Source organism: Phodopus roborovskii, unplaced genomic scaffold (genome assembly GCF_943737965.1).
Source record: "Phodopus roborovskii unplaced genomic scaffold, PHOROB, whole genome shotgun sequence".
Taxonomy (NCBI): domain Eukaryota; kingdom Metazoa; phylum Chordata; class Mammalia; order Rodentia; family Cricetidae; genus Phodopus; species Phodopus roborovskii.
The window spans coordinates 160,864-182,956 of record NW_026126724.1 but is presented as its reverse complement, the minus strand read 5'-3'; positions in this window follow the sequence as shown (position 1 = coordinate 182,956).

Below are 22,093 nucleotides of genomic sequence, written 5' to 3'. Positions count from 1 at the left end.
ACAGAAAAGATAGCACCATAACTATTTCATGGTAGAGAAGTAAGTTTGAACAGCAGATCTGGAGGGAGAAGTGTCAGAAAATAAGAAATGTAGGGAAGGCAGAACAAAGAAAAGATTAAAGCTGGGACAGAGAGTAATTGCTTAAGCCATGTCTTATTCTAAGTAAGCTTCTCATGAGGAATAGCTTCTTGTATACTATGTCTATTGGGAAATGGAAGGAAATGATAGACTTCTAAGAAGTCAGCAGGAATTACCATTCGATGGGACAACCTCAGGAGAAGGCTAGTCAAGCAGTGGAGTACAGGGAGAAAACAAGCAATCCCATTAACATTACTGACTAAGGCCACAGTGTCCATGGGCCTGATAAGCATAGCTCCATGTGGTTTCAATTAGAGCACACCAGGGATTGTTCAAACCTTTTTTTCTCAGACTGTACATCCAAAACCACAAAAAAATAGCAGCCCTGTTACATAGTCCACAATAGTTCACCCAGACCTGTTTTGGCTGAATATTTTAACTATAGCAATTTGTATTCATGATAAGGTCTCTCCTCTATCCAGATTCTTGATAGCCCTCATCTGTGGATTCCAAGAACCTGCCCACCTGGAAAATGATGGATTATCTAGGAATGATTAACTGATTCCACATTGCTCACCTCAACTATCATTGAAGGAGGAAATCTCAGCTTACATACTTCCTCTCCCTTTCTGCACTGTGACTCCACCGGTATCCAAGTGGGTCATGAACTCAATCCTTGCACAAATCGCTCTTCATATATAAGTCCCCCAATAATCAGAGATCTTTGGAGTTCACTCATTTTCTGGTCTATTTTCCTTCTCACTGACCAGTCAAAGGCCAGGCAGGAAGAAAGTGTAGGTTTTTCTTCCCAGCACTATACGTGAGAAGCATGATTGGGAGTTCAAAACAATTCTCAATTATACAGTATAAGACAACCCAAAGTTACAAAAGACTTTGCTCTACTTAGAAATCAATAATAAACATCACTTGAAAAGGAATGGAATAAGTAAAATCTAAGAAACATAGGAGAGCAGCAACACAGAGATACAAGCAGAAATGTGTATAAAGAACACATTTAAATAGATGCCAATAGCTGGGTGGTGGTGGCACATGCATTTAACACTAGTGCTCAGGAGGCAGATGGAAGCCTATCGCTGTGAGTTCAAGACAAGCCTGGTATACAAGATATAGTTGTGGGATAAGCGGCAAAGTCACAAAAAAAATGGGGTCTCAAAAAAAAATAAAATTTAAAAAGAAAAAAGGTAGAAAAACAGATAACATCCTTGGCTAGAGGCCTCAGTTGAAGAATGCCAGGCCCCGGATAGATCCACGTATCAATGCCAACATCCTGAGTCCATGGTGCTGGATGCTTGTCCCCCATCGCTGGGCCTCTGCTAGAGAGGATTCAGAAGGAGAGTGCCAGGACCTGGCTAGATCCGCCTATCCATGCAAGAACCACTTGAAACAATTTGTACCAGGATCTATAACCCCCATTGCCAGGATTCTGCTAGAGGTGAGTCCCGGAAAATTTGCGTGAAATTCCCCCTACATCCTAACCTGGAAATTCCCTGGACTGGCTCCAGATCATGCTCTGCCTGTGGCATGTCCACAGCTCAAAATCCCATAGGAAATAGATAATCTAACTTCAACAGAATCAAAGGGAAAAGTAGGGGAAATATATACACAAAACCACTGCCAACATCAAATCATAAACAAAAACCATTAACTAACAATGTCCCTTACTTTCCCTCAATGTTAATGGTATTTTCGCACTAATAAAAAGAGAAAGGCTAACAGACTTAATATGGAGACAGAATCCATCATTCTGTTGCACACAAGAAACACATCTAAGCTTCAAAGGTAGACATTACTCAGGGTAAAGGGCTTGGAAAAGATCTTCCAATCAACTTGACCCAAGAAGCAAGCAGGTTTGGCTATCTTAATACCTAACAATTTAGACTTCAAACCAAAATCAATCAAAAGAGATGAAAACATTTTGTATTCATCACAGGAAAAACCCTAAGCACAAAACCTCAATTCTGAATCTCTATGCCCCAAATACAAAAGCACCCACATTTGTAAAAGAAATGGTACTAAAACTCAAACCTCACATAAAACCACACATACTTAGAGTGGGAGACTTTAACACCCCACTCTCACCACTAGACAGGAACACCAGTCAGAAACTTTACAAAGAAACAAAAGAAATAACAGAAATTATGTCTCAATTGGATTTCACAGACATCTATTGAACTTTCCATCCAATCCAAAAAGAATATAAATTCTTCTTTGCTCCACATGGAACATTCTCTGAAATTGACCATATACTAGGCAGCATAAAAATCCTCATAGGATACAAAAACATTAGACTATTACCCTGTATCTTATCAGACTACCATGTTTATAATTGGAATTCAATAAACACAACAACAAACCTACAAACGACAAACTCATGAAAACCGACAAACTCAAGAAACCTGAATAATGCTCAATTTCATCATATTTGGGTCTAAGATGAAATAAAGAAATTAAGGAATTCCTAAAATTCAATGAGGTTGTAGATAAAACATGCATGAATTCATTGGACACCTTGAAAGCACTGCTATGAGGGAACTTGATTACATTAAGAGCCCATATGAAGTAAACAGATGAGAGACACATTAGAGAATTAACAACACAACTGAAAACCTTAGGACACAAATGAAGCAAACTCAACCCTCAAGAATAGGCCCCATTATCAATTTTTGGGCTGAAAACAATAAAGTAGAAAACAGTAAAGCAATAAAAAATAAATCAATGCAATAAAGGGTTAGTTTTTTTCAAAAAAATAACAAGTTAGACAAACCTTTATCCAAACTAAACAAAAAGCACAGAGAGAACATAGAAATTAACAAAATCAGAAACAAAAAGGGGTACAGAACAATAGACACTGAGGAAATCCAGACAATTTTCAGGTCATATTTTGAAAACTTATACTCTACAAAATTTGAAAATTCAAAGGATATGGACAAATTTCTGGATAAGTCTTACTTAACAAAATTAAATCAAGAAAAGACAAGCAACTTATATTGACTTATAGCAACTAGCAATGTAGGAGCAATCATACAAAGCCTTCCAATATAAAAAAATCCCAGAGCCAGATGTCTTCTTCAGTCAAGACTTCTACCGAAAATTCATGGAAGAGCTAACATTAATACTCTTGAAACTATACCACACAATAGAAACAGAAGTTTCATTACCAAAAACTTTTTTGAGGCTACAATCACCTTGATACCCATTCACACAAAGACACAACTAAGAGAAAATTACAGATCAATATCCCTCCTGCACATTGATACAAAAATACTCAAGAAAATACGGGATATAAATCCAAGAATATATCAGAAAAATTATCTACCATGACCAAGTAGGCCTCATCCTTGGGTTGCAGGAATGGCTTCACATAAGAAAATATATCACATATACCACTATATAAACAAACTAAAAATGAAAAATCATATGATCATCTCTCTAGATGTAGAAAAAACCTTTGACAATATTCAACATCCTTCCATGTTAAAGATCTTGGAGAGATCAGGGATAACAGGAATTTATATAAACGTAATAAAAGCAATATGTAGTAAACACAGAGCTAATACCAAGCTGAATGTATAGAAGCTTAAGGTGATCCCTCTAAATTCAGGACAAAGACTAGGCTGCCCTTTGTCTCCATATCTCTTCATTATTGTATTTCAAGTGCTAGCTAAAGAAATAAGACAAGAAAAGGATATCAAGAGGATACAAATTGAGAGGAAAACTCAATCTTTCTCTATTTTCAGAAGATATGATAGTTTACAAAAGCAATCAAAAAACTCTACCAGGGTACTCCTACAGCTGAAAAACACATTCAGCAAAGTATCAGCATACAAGATTTAAAAAAAAAAAAAAAGATCGTAGTCATTCTATATTCAGACAACAAAGGGGCTGATAAAGAAATCAGAGAAACATCACCCTATACAATAGCCACAAACAACAACAAAAGAACCTTGGGGTAATACTTTTCAAACAAGTGAAAGACCTATATAATAGTAATTTGTGTATTTACAAAAAGAAATTAAAGAAAACACCAGAAAATATAAAGATCTCCCAATCTCATGGATGGGTAGAATAAACAGTAAAACTGGCAATTTTGCCAATGGCAATCTACAGATTCAATTCAATATCGATTAAAATGCCAGCACAATTCTTCACTGACCTTAAAAAGATAATAATCCACTTTATATTGGAAAACAAAAGAACAAGAATAGCCAAAACAACCTGTATAATAAAGGAACTTCACCAGGCATCATTATTCCTGAGTTTAAGACCTACTACAGAGCTATAGTCCTGAAAACAGCCTGGTATTAGCACAAAGATAGACAAGTAGCTCAATGAAATTGAATAGAAAATCTTGAAACTAACCAACACACACATGAGCACCTGACTTTTGACAAAACAGCTAAAAGTGTACAATGGGATAAGGAAAGCATCTTCAACAAGTGGTGCTGGCACAAATGGATGATGCTATATAGAAGACTGAAGATAGATCTATGTCAATAGCCATGCAAAAAACACAAGTTCAAATGGATCCCTCCATGAATCCATCCACACTGAACCTCTTAGGAAAAAAAAATTAGAGGTACTCTTCAATAAATTGGTACAAGAGACCACTTCCTGACAATAACTCCAAAATCATAGACACTGAGATCTACAACTAATGAATGGGACCTATTTAAACTTAGAAGTTTCTGTAAGGCAAAGGACACAGTGGAGAAGACCCCATGGCAGCCCACAGACTGGGAAAAGATTTTCACCAATCCTACATCCGACAAAGGGGAGATCTCCAAAATATACAAAGAACTCAAGAAACTAGTCAACAAAACACCAAATAGCTCTATTAAAATGGGGTATAGAACTGAATAGAGAACTCTAAATAGGGGAAATGATGAAATACAGTGAAGAAAGTGTTAAATATATTTGGATAACAAGGAAATACAAATTAAAACTACTTTAAGATACCATCTTACTCCTGTCAGAATGGCTAAAATTAGAAACAGCAATGACAACTTATGCTTTTCCAGTGGATCTGTAAACTTGTAGAGCCATTTTGGAGACTAGCATGGCTGTTCCTCAGGATAATGGGAATCATTCTACCAAAGGAGCCAGTAACCTACCTATTATGCACATACCCAAATGATCCACATCCATGGAACCAAGACTTGTGCTCACAGATATTCATAGCAATATTATTTATAATAGCAAGAACCTGGAAGCAACTTAGATGCCCCTCAACTCAAGTATGTATAAAGGAGAAGTGACACATTTACACAATGGACTACTCTGTGGGGGGGCAATGAAATCTTGAATCTCACAGACAAGTGGAGGAAACTTGAAGAAACCATCCTGAATGAGGTATCCCAGTCACAGAAAGATAAAAAATTGTATGTATTCATTCATATGTGGATTTTAGACATAGTGCAAAAGATAACCACTAAACAAATCACACTGCCAGAGAAACAAGGATACAAGGAGGATTCTAAGAGTTTCTTATAAGGTCACTCACAGAAGCAGGAAGGGACTCGGTCCCCAGAGCATATGGGAATTGGGGGGTAGTAAATGGAGAGTGAACTAGCAAAAGGAAAGGAGTAGGAGAGGAAAGAACATGGGACTAGGAAAATTTGGTCAGGGTAGGAATAGACTTGAGAAGAGATGTTAAGAGAAGAGGATAGCTAGGAGAAGAGAGATAGAGACTATAAAAGAGGGAGCCATTATAGGTTAGAAGAAGAAACTGAACCTAGAGAAATGTCCAGAGACCTACAAGACTGACACCAAGAAACAATTTGAGCAACAGTGTTAAGGCTACCATAAATTCCCTCCCCTGACAATGAGATCAAAAACTAACTTATCCACCATCATGGAGCCCTCATCTAGTAGCTGATGGAAACAGAAGAATACATACACAACTAAACACTGAGCCAAACTGGAATCCAGATGCAGAGAGGGAGGACAAGACCACACTGCAAAAACACATAGACACAGCTGACCTGAACAAGGAGGAGCTAATGGGTCTCCAGACTTATAGCTGGGAACCCAACATGGGACTGAAACAGACCCCTTAACATGGGTCTAAGCTAAAATTCCTGTGTAGTCTAAGGGAATTCTGGCAGTGGAACCAGTAAACATACCTGTTGCAAAAAGACTTTGGGGGAATCTCCCCATGGAGGTATAATCCATTAACCTTAAGACAGGAGAGATATTTTAGTCCCTACTTCAAATTACTTGAAAGATTTAGATGACCTCTCCTGGAAGGCATCAACCTAGGTGTATAGTGACCGTTGGATGGGAGGGGAGAGTGGCTGGGGGCTCAGGAAGTTGGGAGAGAGGGGGTAAGTTGGGAGGGTGGGGGTAAGGTTGAATAAACTATTTTGATATGTATAATAATTTTTTTAAAAATTAAAAACTTTAAAGATACCAATATAATTGTCAAAAAAAATAAAGTTAAAATATTTTAACAATTTAAAATTTTTACCACTATTGACTTTGAAATATCACACTTCCAAAGAGATAACATCACTTCCAGCACAAGTTCTAATAAATCTTACTAATAAAAACTCACAGTAACCTATCAGGGAGGGGAGGGTGAAAACTGAAAGATCACAGATTCAGAGCATCTGGCTACTAGAATTCTTTTCTCTACCTATTCTCAGACAAGTCATGTGCTCCTGTCCTCACACTGTCTCCTCAGATTGACTGCTATCTCTTCAATCCCTCAGACTAATTGCTCAAACACAATCATCAAACTGCATGCTCTTCTGTCTCCTCTACCTTATCTTCCTCTCTCTGTCCAGCCATGTCACTCCTATCTCTATATCCCTACTGCTGGGATTAAAGGCCTGATTCCCAAGTCCTGGGACCACCTTAGTGTGAGCTGTTTTTCTTTTACACAGACTTAGTATGTGTCTAACTAGTGACATAGTGTGTGTGTGTAACTACTGATTTAATGTGTGTGGTTATCTAGTGACCTAGTGTTTATAGCTAACTAGTGACTTAGGTGTGTAGTTGACTAAATACATAGAAATACATAGGTGAATGGCTAACTACTATCTCAGTGTGTGTGTGGCTGACAATTTTCTTGGTGTTTGTGTCTAGCTAGTAAATTAGATGTGTGGCTAACTAGTGACTTAGTATGGGTGGGTAAGTAGTGATATATTGTGTGTAGCTAACTAGAGACATAATGACTGTGGCTAACTAGTAACCTAGCTTTGTGGCTACCTAGTGACTTAGTCAATGTGGTTAATTACTGCTTAGGCATGTAGCTAAATATTAACTTAGATGTGTGATTAACTACTGTCTTAGGGTGTGTAACTAAGTACTGCTTTATTTGTGTGATGGACTTGTGGCTTAGTTTTTGTGCCTAACTAGTGACTTATGTATGGGGCTGACTATTGATTTAGGTGTTTGTCTAACTAGTGACTTCATGTGTGTGACTAAATAGTGAGTTAAGTATGTGGCTAACAAGTGGCATGGTGTGTGGGGGTAGTAGTGAGCTAGTATGTGTGGCTAACTAGTGGATTAGTTTGTGGCTATCTAGTGACTTACACTTAACTACATGTGTAGCTAAATAGTGACTCCGCATAGTAATATGATTGTTAGGAACTAGCAGCCATTTGACCCCAAGACCCTGATAATGGGAGGGACCCTCATGGCCATGTCATCGCTACATCAGCTTTACCTGACAGCTCAAGCTTTACCTGGCTGCCAGAGGACTCAATTACACACGTGCAAGCCTCTCCTTTTAAAGCAAGTGTCCCACCCACCCCCTCCTGCTTTCAGTTGGCCACCAGCTACCCCCTCTTTCTCTCCCTTCTCTCAACAAACTCGACATGGGCACTGAGTCTCATGTTTGTGTTTCTTAGGCATTAGCTGCACAGAAAAAGAATAACATTGGTGCCAAAACCCAGGCAGGCTCTCCTTGAGGGTCACTGGCATCTTTTTGCTGGTGGGCAGCCAGCCAAAGACACTCGGGATCCTGTTTCAGATACCAGTAGTCTGCCTCCATTTCCCCCCGCCCCCATTCACTGGAAATACCACCCCACAAGGCTTCAATTAGGTAAGGTACACTTTTAAATTTTATCCCATTTTCTTAAGGTCTGGTGCATTCCTCACGGGTGGAAGACATTCTGCCTGGGGCAGGATATCTGCTCTGCTCTGGGACTGATGAGTCCTTCCAGCCTCTGTTGGCCCTGGCAAAGTTTTCAGGCTGACAATCTTCGAATAACACTCTGCCATTGTCGCTTATCATGTGGCCACACTCTTGGGCTGAAGAGTTCCAAGACTGCACGGTCACTTTCCTCTCTACACATGGGGAATAAACTGACTAAGGAAATATCCCCCACCACTCCACTGGGATGCCTGATAGAAAATTTAAAACCCTTTCACTTAATGCCACTTGTTAAGGCACCCAGACTTATTTACCTTTGTACTGAAAAGTGGCCTAGATATCCCCTAGGGAATTCAAATTGGACACGTAACGGTTCTCTAGATCCAGATATTTTATAGGACCTTTCAAATTACTGCCAGTGCACAGGTAGAAGGAGGGGGCTTTTCTATCTCTCTGCTAAACAATCTCTTACCGTAAACTTGGTTCTGTTCTCTTCCCACCACACTAAAACCCTCCTGCCCGCCGCAGCTGCAGCTTGTATCAGGGCAGTAGGCTGGACTGAGGCAGCATCTACTCAAGACAAAATTGAATCTCAAAACTTTATGATATCTGCCAGGTGTTGGGGTATGTTTATGGCAGTTGCAACTTTGATAAGCCTTAGCTTGTCAAAGGCCTAGCCTTACCCCCCATGGTCCTTCCCTCTGCTACACCAGCCACCTAGGCAGATGGAGTCTAGCCAGCTTCTGCCACCAAGAGAACCTGTAATTCATTTACGTTTTGCTTTTATTCTTTATTTGCTTTATTCTTTATTCTTTGTCTCTAATTTCTTTTTCACTATGTCATACATAGCTTCACATTCTAGTCCTTCTCAATTTTACCCAGTCCTGTTTAATGTATCTGTACATTTAACTTAAATTTAACTTTATGTAAATGTAAGCTAACTTCATACAACTTAAATTCAACTCTACTAAGAATCAAATATTTCTAAATTGTTATGTGCCTTTTAATGGTGGTAAATATTTAAGGATATACATGTCTATTTCAAGCTAACAAAATATTTATGCCACCCAGTCTTTCCTGTGTGCTGTTTATTAAGGTTAAGCCTCTATTATCAAAGAGAGTTTTTCTCTACCTCTTTTTCCTCTATGGTTATAAGTCTAACCTAGTAAGCAAAAACCAGTTACAGTCAGGCTACAGGGCCCTGAGCAAAATATCCCTCCACAGCCTCTCAGCTTGGATCCAGATTTCAATACAGATTAATTACAGGGATATTTTGTATACTAAGGTATGCTAAACAGTTAGACAGCCTTCAAATGCTCAGAGATCTAGAGAATATGGAATTTAAAATGTCACATTAAAAAGCTTTTATAACAGAGAGACAGGCCAGCTGCTGGCACCACCCATTTCCTCCAAGATGACTGATGGACATTGAAAGAAGGTCCACCCACAAAAGTGGCAATGCTAGCCGCTGAGCAATCCTGCCTTTCATTTCATCCTTCACAAACTTTACACTTACATACTCTGGTCTGTGTTCAAACACATGACAGATTAAAACATGCTGGGAAATAACAAAATCACTCCCCTTACCACAGAAGTACTTTTTTTCATAGTGGTGACTTCAGCACCTGGTTGCTTACCCTGAATCCTCCTGCAGTGTAAACAATTTTCCTTATTCTGCACTGAAGGCAGAAGCAATGCTCCACATGCAAATGCTTTTCCTGTGACTGCACTGGATAGTTGGCTACTTGACTCTAATGGAAATTTAAATCTCTTAGGTGTTAACAGTAATTTAAGAAATTTGATGTTACAGTACAGAAGACAGCAAGGCCATTGCTTTGGAGAGCAACATAATGCAATCAATTCCACTTACATCAACATAAGAGATTGTCTCATAAACATTCTTCTAACATGATGAAATTACATATGTTCTAGCATTAATATGCCTTCCCAGGGAGAAATCATTTCACCCACAGAGGAGATCCATAAAGACAAATATTTCTAACATAACATGTATCTATCTCTGGAAAATACTCAAAAAGGATCCAGCCTAGACAAAGTTTGCATTTCATATATGCTATCCTTCTTAAAAGGCTTTTAAGTTCAAGCTTCATTTTACACATTGAACAATTTCAGTAGGGTCTGGAGACAGCATGTCTAGCTACTTAGGGAGGGGAGAATTACACAGCAAATGTGTTCCCAGTACTGTTCCTAAAGGCCACCAGATACCTTAAACTGAAGGACCTGTTCCAGATATAGGATCCTGAGGTGAAGGTGATGGGGAATGAGATAGATTGGAAACATAGATAGAAGGTAGAAAAGATTTTTTAAAAAGCTGGGATGGGGAGATGTGTTCAGACAATCAGGACAGAAAAGCAGGGACCAGATATCAAAAAAGATAAATGATCTTTCTCGTGGCAGAATGCCAGATGTTGGCTCCATAGATGCAGAATTTTATCCCTGAAACACATAGCAAACTTTGGCAAAGACATAATAATGAGAAAAGTAATCTTAATGGAAATTTGAATATGTACAGAGGAATTGAACTAGGAAGTATGTATTTGTGATCACTATTGTTAGCCAATACATCTTCAGTGAGCAGATAAAAAACAAAACAAAACAAAAACCAACTGCATTAATCAAGGTTCACTGCATGAAAAAGAATGTAGGATGAATCTCACTATATATGTAGAAATGGATTTATTATGATGTCTTATAAGCTATGATTTAGTTAGTCCAACAAAGGTTTCCTACCAATGGGAATCTGAAGAGTACAGCAGTCTTTTTAGTTTTTCAGGATGGATGTCTCATCTAGTCATTATATCAAAATTCAAAAAAAGTAGGCTCTAATGGTAGTAAAAGAATAAACTTGGTACCCAAAGCTAGGGTAAACAGCCAAAGAGGGAAAGCTTCCTCCTTCAATACAATTTATACCTGTAGGCTACCACCAGAAGGTTGACCCGATTTTTCCTTTTTGTGATTTTGTTTTGTTTTTTGATTTCAATACAGGGTTTATCTGTGCAGGACTTAAACTCATTCTGTGGATTTGGCTGGCCTCAACCTAAGCAAAATCAGGCAGCCACCTTTGTCCTGGGATTAAACATGAGCACTGCCACCAAGCAGTTAAAGGTAGATCTCATCATCTGTTTGCATACAAGGCTTCTGTATGGCTTTGGCAGTCCTGGAATTTATTCTGCCAGTCTGAAGTTTCTCAACCCCTAAATGGGAATCCATTCCAACAGGCTCCAAAAACTCCTATTATCCTTAAGATATTATCTCTCCAGCTACAGGTCACCTGTGACTTGAAGATGAATGTCTCCTACCTAAATAGCAATGATTTGGGAGTAGACAGGTTAACTACCATGAAGGTAGTAAGTACTTCAATGGGGTGCCTGAAGGCACATAGTATGTGCAATTACACTGTGCCTTTAGCATTAATGGAAGCAATTTGTTTTCCCTTTACACAAATTAATAGAAGTCCCCTTCCATTGCCGCACCTTTGTTTGACTACTTAAGTTTGGTGTATGACTCTAATGGAGCTTTCAGTATTGACTGCCTGACATTATATTATGTCTCTGTCTTCCTTTCATCAATGATAGCTAGTCTTCCACTTGTCCACACTCACGGACTGAGAAATGGACATGGGACTGAGCTGCTGTTTCTGATTACAGTTCTACAAACTCCATGATATTTATGTGGGGATCATAAGTCAACTTTGTGGGGTCCACTTTTGGCCTACCACCAGGGCAAATGTAGACTCACAAAATTCTCATTTTCCAGGGAGTTACATTGTAGAAAAAGGCTTGAGTCTTTCAAATGAAAATGTCCCTATGACGACAGCTTACCTGAACAAGGAGGAGCTAAGGGCCACTAGACTGATAGCTGGAAAGCCAGCAGGGGACGGACTCGGACCCCCCTGAATATGGGTCTCAGCCAGAAGGTCTGAGTAGTCTAAGAGACCTCAGACAGTGGAGCCAGGATGTATCCCTGGTGCACAAAAGGACTTTGCAAACATATCCCCCATGGAGGGATAACTGCCTTATTCTAGAGATAAGAGAGAAGCCCTAGTCCCTACTTCACAGGACCTGTCAGATCTACATGACCCCAACCGGATGGCATTCCCCTACATATGGTACTGTGGTGGGGGGTTGGGAGGGGAGGGTGTTTAGAGTGCATGGGAGAGGGCAGAGAGGGCAAAAGGGAGAGAAGGAGGGACGGAGGGCTGGAGGGGAGGGAGGGAGGGAGGGAGAGGGAACTGGGATCGACATGTAAAATAATAAATTTAAAAAAAACCGCTTTGACTCTAAAATTTAAGTTGAAGAACAAGTTACTGGGGAAAAGTATTTCTATTTTTGTTTCCACAGAAAATGAAAAGATGTGGATTCCTTCCAGACTAATGTGGTTTGATCACGCCAGACCGCCTGAAACAGAGTACAAGCTGATCCTACATTCCAAACAGCTGGACAAAACAGCCCTACAGACTACAGCTATCTGAATCTTCTTCGAATCCCCCAAGACAGCGCCCCTTTCCAGCAGGAAGTAGTTTGGAAAGAACGACGCCCAAATTCCCAAATATTGTGTATAAATGTTTGTTTTCATTTAATTGGACTTTGTTATATAAAATTAAATAAAAAAAAGACACAGGCTAACAGAATGGATATGAAGACAGAATCCATCCTTCTGCTGCATACAAGAAACTCATCTTAGCTTCAAAGATAGACATTACCTCAGGGTAAAGGGTTGGGAAAAGATTTTCCAATCAAATGGAAATAAGAAGCAAGCAGGTGTAGCTATCCTAATATCTACCAAGTTAGACTTCAAACCAAAATTATTCAAAAAGAGATGAAGACGGTCATTTCATATTCATCCTAGGAGAAATCCATCAACACAAAATCTCAGTTCTGAACATCTATGCTCCTAATACAAAGTCACCAACATTCATAAAAGAAACACTACCAAAACTCAAATCTCATATAAAGCCTAACACACTTATAGTGGGAGAGTTAAATACACCACTCTCAAGACTAGACAGGACCACAAATCAGAAACTCAACAAAGAAACACAAGTACTAACAGAAGTTATGTCTCAACTGGGGTTAACAGACATCTACAGAACATTCCATCCAAAGACAAAAGAATATACCTTCTTCTCTGCTCCACATGGAAACTTCTCTAAAATCAACCACATACTAGGTGACATAACAAACCTCAACAGATACAAGAGAATAGGAATAGCCCCCTGTATCTTATCGGACCACCATGATTTAAAATTGGAATTCAACAACAACACAAATAGCAGAAAAACTGCAAACTCATGGAAACTGAACAATGTGCAATAACCAATCATGGGTCAAAAAAGAAATAAAGGAAGAAATTAAAGACTTTCTAATATTTAACGAGAATGAGGATACAACATACCCGAACTTATGGGACAGCTTGAAAGCAGGGCTACGAGGGAAGTTCATTGCACTAAGTGCCCATATGAAGAAAACAGAGGAGAGTCACATAAGAGAATTAACAGCCCAACTGAAAACTTCAGAACAGAGGGAAGCGAATTCACCCCACAGGAGTAGACACCAGGAAATAATCAACTTGAGGGCTGAAATCAACAACATAGAAACCAGGAAAACAATACAAAAAAAATCAATGCAACAAACAGTTGGTTTTTTGAGAAAATCGACAAGATAGACAAACCTTTATCCAAATTAATGAAAAAGCAGAGACAGAACATGCAAATTAACAAAATCAGAAACAAATTGGGGAATATAACAACAGACACAGAGGAAATCCAGACAATTTTCAGGTCATACTTTGAAAACCTGTATTCCACAAAACTTGAAAATTCAAAGGAAATGGACAAGTTTCTGAATAAATATCACTTAACAAAACTAAATCAAGAACAGACAAAAAACTTAAATAGACCTATAACCCACAATGAAATTGAAGCAGTCATCGAAAGCCTTCCAACGAAAAAAAGTCCAGGGCCAGATGGATTCAGTGCAGAATTCTACCAGATATTCAAGGAAGAACTAATACCACTACTCCTCAAACTGTTCCACATGATAGAAACAGAAGATTCATTACCAAACTCTTTTTATGAGGCCACAATAACTTTGGTACACAAACCTCACAAAGACACAACTAAGAAAGAAAACTACAGACCAATATCCCTGATGAACATCGATGCAAAAAATACTCAATAAAATACTGGCAAACCAAATTCAAGAATACATCAGAGAAATCATCCACGATGACCAAGTAGGATTCATTCCTGGAATGCAGTGATGGTTTAACTTACAAAAATCTATCAACGTGATCCACCATATAAACAAACAGAAAAAGAAAAAAAAAAACATATGATTATCTCCCTAGAAGCAGAAAAAGCCTTCGACAAAATTCAACACCCTATCATGATAAAGGTCTTGCAGAGGTCAGGGATAGCAGGAACACACCTAACCATAATAAGAGCAATATACAGCAAACCAACTGCCAACATCAAACTGAATGGAGAGAAACTTAAAACAATTCCTCTAAAATCATGAACAAGACAAGGCTGTCCTCTCTCTCCATATCTCTTCAATATCGTACTAGAAGTTATAGCTAATGCTATAAGACAACAAAAGGAGATGAAGGGGATCCAAATTGGAAAGGAAGAAGTCAAACTGTCTCTATTTGCAGATGATATGATAGTTTACATAAACGACCCAATAAACTCTACCAGGGAACTCCTACAGCTGATGAACACTGTCAGCAAACTATCAGGACACAAGATAAACTCAAAAAAATCAGTAGCCCTACTTTTTTTGGACGACAAAGAGACAGAGAAAGAAATCAGAGAAATATGACCCTTTACAATAGCCACAAGGAACATAAAGTATCTTGGTGTAATGCTTACCAAACAAGTAAAAGACCTATATAATAAGAACTTTGTGACTCTAAAGAAAGAGATTAAAGATGATACAAGAAAATGGAAAGATCTCCCATGCTCTTGGATAGGGAGGACTAACATTGTAAAAATGGCAATCTTACCAAAAGCAATCTACAGATTCAATGCAATCCCCATTAAAATCCCACCACACTTCTTCACCAAACTTAAAAGGATAATTATCAACTTTATATGGAAAAACAAAAGACCCAGGATAGCCAAAACAACCCTAAACAATAAAAGAACTTCAGGAGGCATCACCATTCCTGACTTTAAGCTCTACTACAGAGCTATAGTTCTGAAAACAGCCTGGTATTGGCATAAAATAGACAGGTAGACCAATGGAGTCGAATTGAAAATCCTAATATTAATCCATGCACATATGAACACCTGAATTTCGAAAAAACAGCTAAAATTATACAATGGGGCGAGGACAGCATCTTCAACAAATGGTGCTGGCACAATTGGATGAGGGTGTGTAGAAGACTGCAGATAGACCCATGTCTGTCACCATGCACAAAACTCAAGTCCAAATAGGATCAAAGACCTCTACATCAATCCAGCCACATTGAACTTCTTAGAAGAGAAAGTAGGAGGTACCCTTGAACAAATTGGTATAGGAGACTGCTTCTTGAACATAACTCCAGGGGCACAGACACTGAAAGAAACAATTAATAAATGGGACCTCTTCAAACGTAGAAGCTTCTGTAAGGCAAAGGACACAGTCGACAAGAGCAAACGGCAACCCACAGACTGGGAAAAGATTTTCAACAATCCTATATCCGACAAAGGGCTGATCTCCAAAAACAACAAAGAACTCAAGAAACTAGTCAACAAAACACCAAATAACCCTATTAAAAAATGGGGTACAGAACTGAAGAAAGAATTCTCAATGGAGGAAATCAAAAAGGCTGACAGACACTTAAGAAAATGCTCCACATCCTTAGCTATCAGGGAAAGGCAAATCAAAACAACTTTGAGATACCATCTTACACCTGCAATAATGGCTAAAATTAGACACACCAATGATGACTCATGTTGGAGAGGATGTGGAGAAAGGGGAACACTCCTCCACTGCTGGTGGGAGTACAAACTCATAAAGCCATTTTGGAGATCAGTATGGGGGTTCCTCAGTAAAATGGGAATTAGTTTACCACAGGACCAGGCAATCTCCCTCTTAGGCATATACCCAAAGGATTCACATCCATGAAACAAAGACATCTGTTCAACTATGTTCATAGCAGCACTCTTTGTAATAGCAAGAACCTGGAAGCAACGTAGATGCCCCTCAATTGAAGAATGGTTAATGAAGATGTGGCACATCTACACAATGGAATACTACTCTGCAGAAAAAAAAAATAATGGTATCTTGAAATTCACAGGCAAGTGGATGGTACTTGAAGAAACCATACTGAATGAGGTAACCCAGTCACAAAAAGAGGAACACAGTATGTACTCACTCATATATAGATTTTAGACCTAGATCAAATGATCACCAGCCTATAATTCACACCACCAGAGAAACTAGGATACAAGGTGTATTCTAAGAGATTCATATAACGTCCCTCACAGAACTAGGCAGGGACAAGGCCCCCAGAGCTCAAGTGAAGTGGGCGAAGAAAGCGAATGGAGAGAGAAATAGGAGAAAATGAGGGGGAGGAAAAGAAAACATGTGTGACCAGGAAGATTGAGCCTGGTTAGGAATAGAAGATAGGAAAGAGAGAGAGAGAGAGAGAGAGAGAGAGAGAGAGAGAGAGAGAGAGAGAGAGAGAGAACATAAAAGAGGGAGCCAATATTGGTTTGAAGATAAAATTGAACACAAAAAAAGGTCGAGAGAACTACAAGACTGCTCCCAACTAACAATCTCAGCTTCCGTGGAAAGGCTATCATAAATGCCCTTCCTGGAGAGTGAGATGAACAACTAACTTCTCCACGGAGCCCTCAACTAATGCCTGTTGAAAACAGGATCAAACACCCATACATAAACACTGAGTCGAACTAGAACCCAGATGCAGAGGGAGAGGACAAGACCATGCAGCAGAAACACATAGAGACAGCTTACCTGAACAAGGAGGAGCTAAGGGCCACTAGACTGATAGCTGGGAAGCCAGCATGGGACTGACTCAGGTCCCCCTGAATATGGGTCTCAGCCAGAAGGACTGAGTAGCCTAAGAGACCTCAGACAGTGGAGCCAGTATGTCTCCCTGGTGCACAAAAGGACTTTGCGAACATACCCCCCTTGGAGGGATAACTGAGTTAATCTAGAGACAGGAGAGAAGCCCTACTCCCTACTTCACAGGACCTGTCAGATCTACATGAACCGAACTAGATGGCATTCCCCTACATATGGAATTGGGGTGGGGGATGGAAGGGGAGGATGTTTAGAGTACATATGAGAGGGCAGAGAGGGTAAAAGTGTGGGAAGGAGGGAGGGAGGGCTGGGTGCGAGAGGGAGGGAGAGGGAACTGGGATCGACATGTAAAATAATAAATCCAATTAAAAAAAATGCTTTGACTCCAAAGTTTAAGTTGAAGAGCAAGTCACTGGGGAAAAGGATTTCTATTTTTGTTTCCACAGAAAATGAAATGATGTGGATTCCTTCCAGACTAATGTGGTTTGATCAAGCCAGACCGCCTGAAACAGAGTACAAGCTAATCCTACATTCAAAACCGCTGGACAAAACAGCCCTACAGACTACAGCCAGGATATCTGAATCTTCTTCGAATCCCCCATTACAGCGCCCCTTACCAGCAGGAAGTAGTTAGGAAAGAACGACACCCAAATTCCCAAATATTGTGTATAAATATTTGTTTTCAATTAATTGAACTATGTTATATAAAATGAAATAAAACAAAAAAAGATATTAAGTCTCACAATCATTCATCAAAAGGTGAGTTTTCCATTGTTAACTTCCTACAGGAATGTGATAATCCATTTGTTAGAGTAGAATTAGGGATTATTGGATTGCAATCCATCTCTTTTGAGGCAGCCGTCTAACATGAAACATGTGGGATCTTCTAAACCCCTGCATACACAATGACATTTCAGCATTTAAACATTTTACAACTCTGCTCTCCAATTAAATAAGGAATGAACCTGGGAGTTTCCCACAATCATGTGGGAGTCAGTGAGAGTCAGTTGTGTCGAGTATGGCAGACCATTTCATCCTCTGATTATGTTGTTATTTGATTATTAAAATAAGACTTTAGATAATCCATGATCAGTGGATTCCACGATGTAAGAAGCAATTATTATGGACCATCTAAATATCAAATTTTGTAGTTAAAATATTTAAATTAATCATGACAGCATCGTTCACGAGCCTGGTTTGGAGCCACCTTAGGAAAGTGGATGATGTTACATGAATTCATTGTTTGATTATTTAACTATATAAAACAAAGATTATATCATCCATGAAACCTGGAATCTGGTGCCACAGATCATCTAATTACATAATTAAAGTATTTAAATTGACAATCCATGTTAATATGTAAGATAATGTAAATATTTATATAGTTATGTAAACCAAAATTTCTCCATTCCATGAAGAGACCTGTAAAGCTTCCTCTTGTGCAGATAATGTGCAATATCATCACATTTTATGATACATTGATTCAATTGAGGATGATGACATCCTTCATGACTGGAATCTGGCCATGCTTCCCTGCCAGTAAAATGCTACATCACCTATTTATTGTGACAGTTAGCTATTACTGACTAATTTAATTCTTTAAATTATGTAAACAACAGACAATGCCATCAAAGATGATGATTAGTGTGCAAATATCTGTCAGGGACAAGATTAGGAAAGTTGTAGACATGGGCAGAGCATTTTCTGAATGATCTATGCATCTCCCAGAGTAAAAGGGATGCTGGATGATTGAGTCCAGAAGATTGCACGGGCCCTTCGAGAAGTACAAGAACTTCACCAAGGCCGGCATGGTGGTCTGGGTATTGACTACCTGCTGTTCCTCCACATCTTCAGATCGGTTTTGATCTACCATGATAAGTAGTGGCACTAGGAGTTCTGCACCATCACCAAACATGGCAAAAGGATCACGTCCCAGAACATGGAAGTACATCTCTTTCTCAGATATGCTGGTTATGCCCCTGCTGCAGCCATCTTTTCACCTGATATCAACATCTTGGCTTCTACTGCTAAGCCAGGAATGGTCCCACTATCTTAGTTCCTGAGGCACCACAACAGAAATTCAGATGCTGGTGATGATGTCAGGCCAACAGAATTCATCATGCAGGACAGTATGATTATCTGACGATTAACTTATGGCATTTTAAACATCCGCGATGACAGAATACATTTCCATATCTGGCACGTCTGCCCAGGAAATGATGATACAAAAATGTCAACAACTTATATATGTAAAGACGTAATTATTAAATTGTTTCATTATATAATCTGTGAACCCGGATGTTGTGCCAACTTTTGTGACTCAAGTGTGACAGACGATCTAACTGTCTGATTATTTCATTATTCAAATCACTCTTTTTCTACTCCAGGAAGAGTGAAGTCTGGATTCACTTTCTTGGTGTAAGTTGTCTCTTGTGATTTCAATATTCATTTAGTTATTTATTTATTTATTTCAATGTTGATATCATTTTGTTATCTCTCTAGGGGTGAATTATGAAAAATTATCTCTTTATTCATTCATTTTATTGTTGAAATCTATGATTAAGAACTCAAAGTCTCTTCAGTATTGAGCAATCTTTTAGGCTTCTCATATAAAACACCATCCACTTGTTTAATTTTTTTTCATATGCCACAGACTTTTCAGTGGGAGACGGGTCTTTGGGGAGACCAAGATTTTGATGAACAGGTCAGGAGTGGCTTTGGCTTGACAGACAGACACAAACACACTCGAGGATGTTTGCAACTTCTGTGATTTTTACTTCAGAGCAACAGGTTTTTATGCAGAAAGTTCAAGGAACAGACTTTTGGCCACAGTTTATTATTTATAGACATACTATAGAAATGTCAGCAATTATTTTGGTGCATGAGATCGCAAATACATATCATGCTTATTTTGGCCTGCTTGTGGTCAGCTTATCAGGGATTTGATTTACTTAGTTTAGAGAATAATCATTGTCTCTGGTCAGTAAACTTCTAACAGCATTGATAAGAACTCTTGTACTGTTTTATTGATTTAGGGGCCCTAAAAACTCAGTAGTAAACCCCACAACAGCTTTGCTGTGGGCTGTCTAATAAGGCAGGGTCATCTTTTGGGCAAATTCCTATAGCTTTAGGTATGTTAATTTATTAGGCCTTAGGCTAACACCTGAAGTCTCCACTGGTGCCCTGGGATTTGTAGCTTAAGGACGGTATGTATCTCTTTCTGTCCCTGAAACTATGTGTTTTCTGGGCTTCTCTGAATTAACAGTGGAGCTACAGGCCAAAGCACCTATGACCAAAAGCATTAAAGCTATCATAGCACAACAAACACCTAGCACCTTTTCCACACTGTCAGTGGGGCAATAACCTGCAGGGTCCTGAACCACTTTCCCCAGGAGGCATAACCACGTGTGGTGCGAACCTCTGGACAGGTAGCCATTGAGATTTCTCTCAGCCATTGCTACACTTTCTCCACTGGGCCTGGTGTGGCAGTTCCCCCTTTTTTATTTTTTAAGCAGAACAGCTGGAAATCTTGCTGGAGTGTGCGGATGGAGTGGAGTGCTATTCTGAAAAGAATAGGAAAGGCCAAACACACTATAAATAAAATAGCAGCTCCAATCCCTAGGAAAACAATATACTGAGTCCAGCTTAATGGATTCAGGGATCTTAGATTTTCTAAAAATGTTGATGCTAGGCCTGAAACATCCCAAGTATCCATCTTTCTCTGACTGATAACCATAATTTCCTTTTGCAATGCCTTGATATCATAGGTTAAATTGGTATCCTCTCATACAAGCAAGAAATGTGCCCTAGTCTCGTTCCAATTAGAGGAAGAGTTGTATGGAAGAGGTGTAACACAGATATACTTAAACTCTGCATGGCATTTAGTTACTAACTGTGTCTTAAGATTTTGTATGTCTGGGCCCATTTCTATCATTGCCTCTTCTAAAGCATTTAGTCTAGTTTCTAATTTCAGATCTATTAACCTCTTTTCTGACAAAATAAAAGAAACATTCCTATGCATGTCACTCACAAAGGAAGCTCTCTGCATTTCCTTTACTAATGCTGTTGTTGAAAATGCAAAAGAAGTCAAAATGGCTATCAGTGCTGTCATTCTTACAATTAATGAGGCAACAAATCTTTTTGGCCTAATCAATTCATTAATTTTGCTAAACATGTTTATATTCATATTATACCAAGTATCATTATTCGAATCTACTGGCAGCATCACATAAACAGGCCTTTTAACAATCAATATAGTTGAAAAGGTTTATCATAACCTTATTGTACACAATTAGTTAATATGCAGGATCGACACTCAACATAAAATGAGTCCCCTTCTTTCTTGATAAGCACAAATTTGTTATGTCCAAACATTAATGCATAGGGGTAAGAGAGACAAGCTATGGACTTGGTAGCCTTTGTTTTTTTTTTTTTAACTATAAGATAAGATTGGCTGCTGCAACTAACCTGAACAGATCTGGCTGAGGAGTCCCATATGTCCCATCTGGTTTTGGCAAATACCATACAGGTGACACCCACTCTGCTGAATACCATCTCCTTATGGGCTCGTTTTTCTGGAAGAGTGTATTCTCCAAATTGAGCAAAATGATCCTTAAAGTAGCCAGAATATCCATGATCAGGTGATGGTACGGAAAAATCCCAGAGGATTTCTCCTGAATCCAATGGAGAAAACCTTGTTCCAGTGTGAGGGAATCCACAATGAAGCCAGTTAGGCATCTGATCTTCATTTTCCTCCCATAAACTTTTTTGTATTTTACCAAGCAATATGGCTATCTAGAAGGCAGTGGCTGATTTATTATCATAGTGTCATTAAAATTATAGT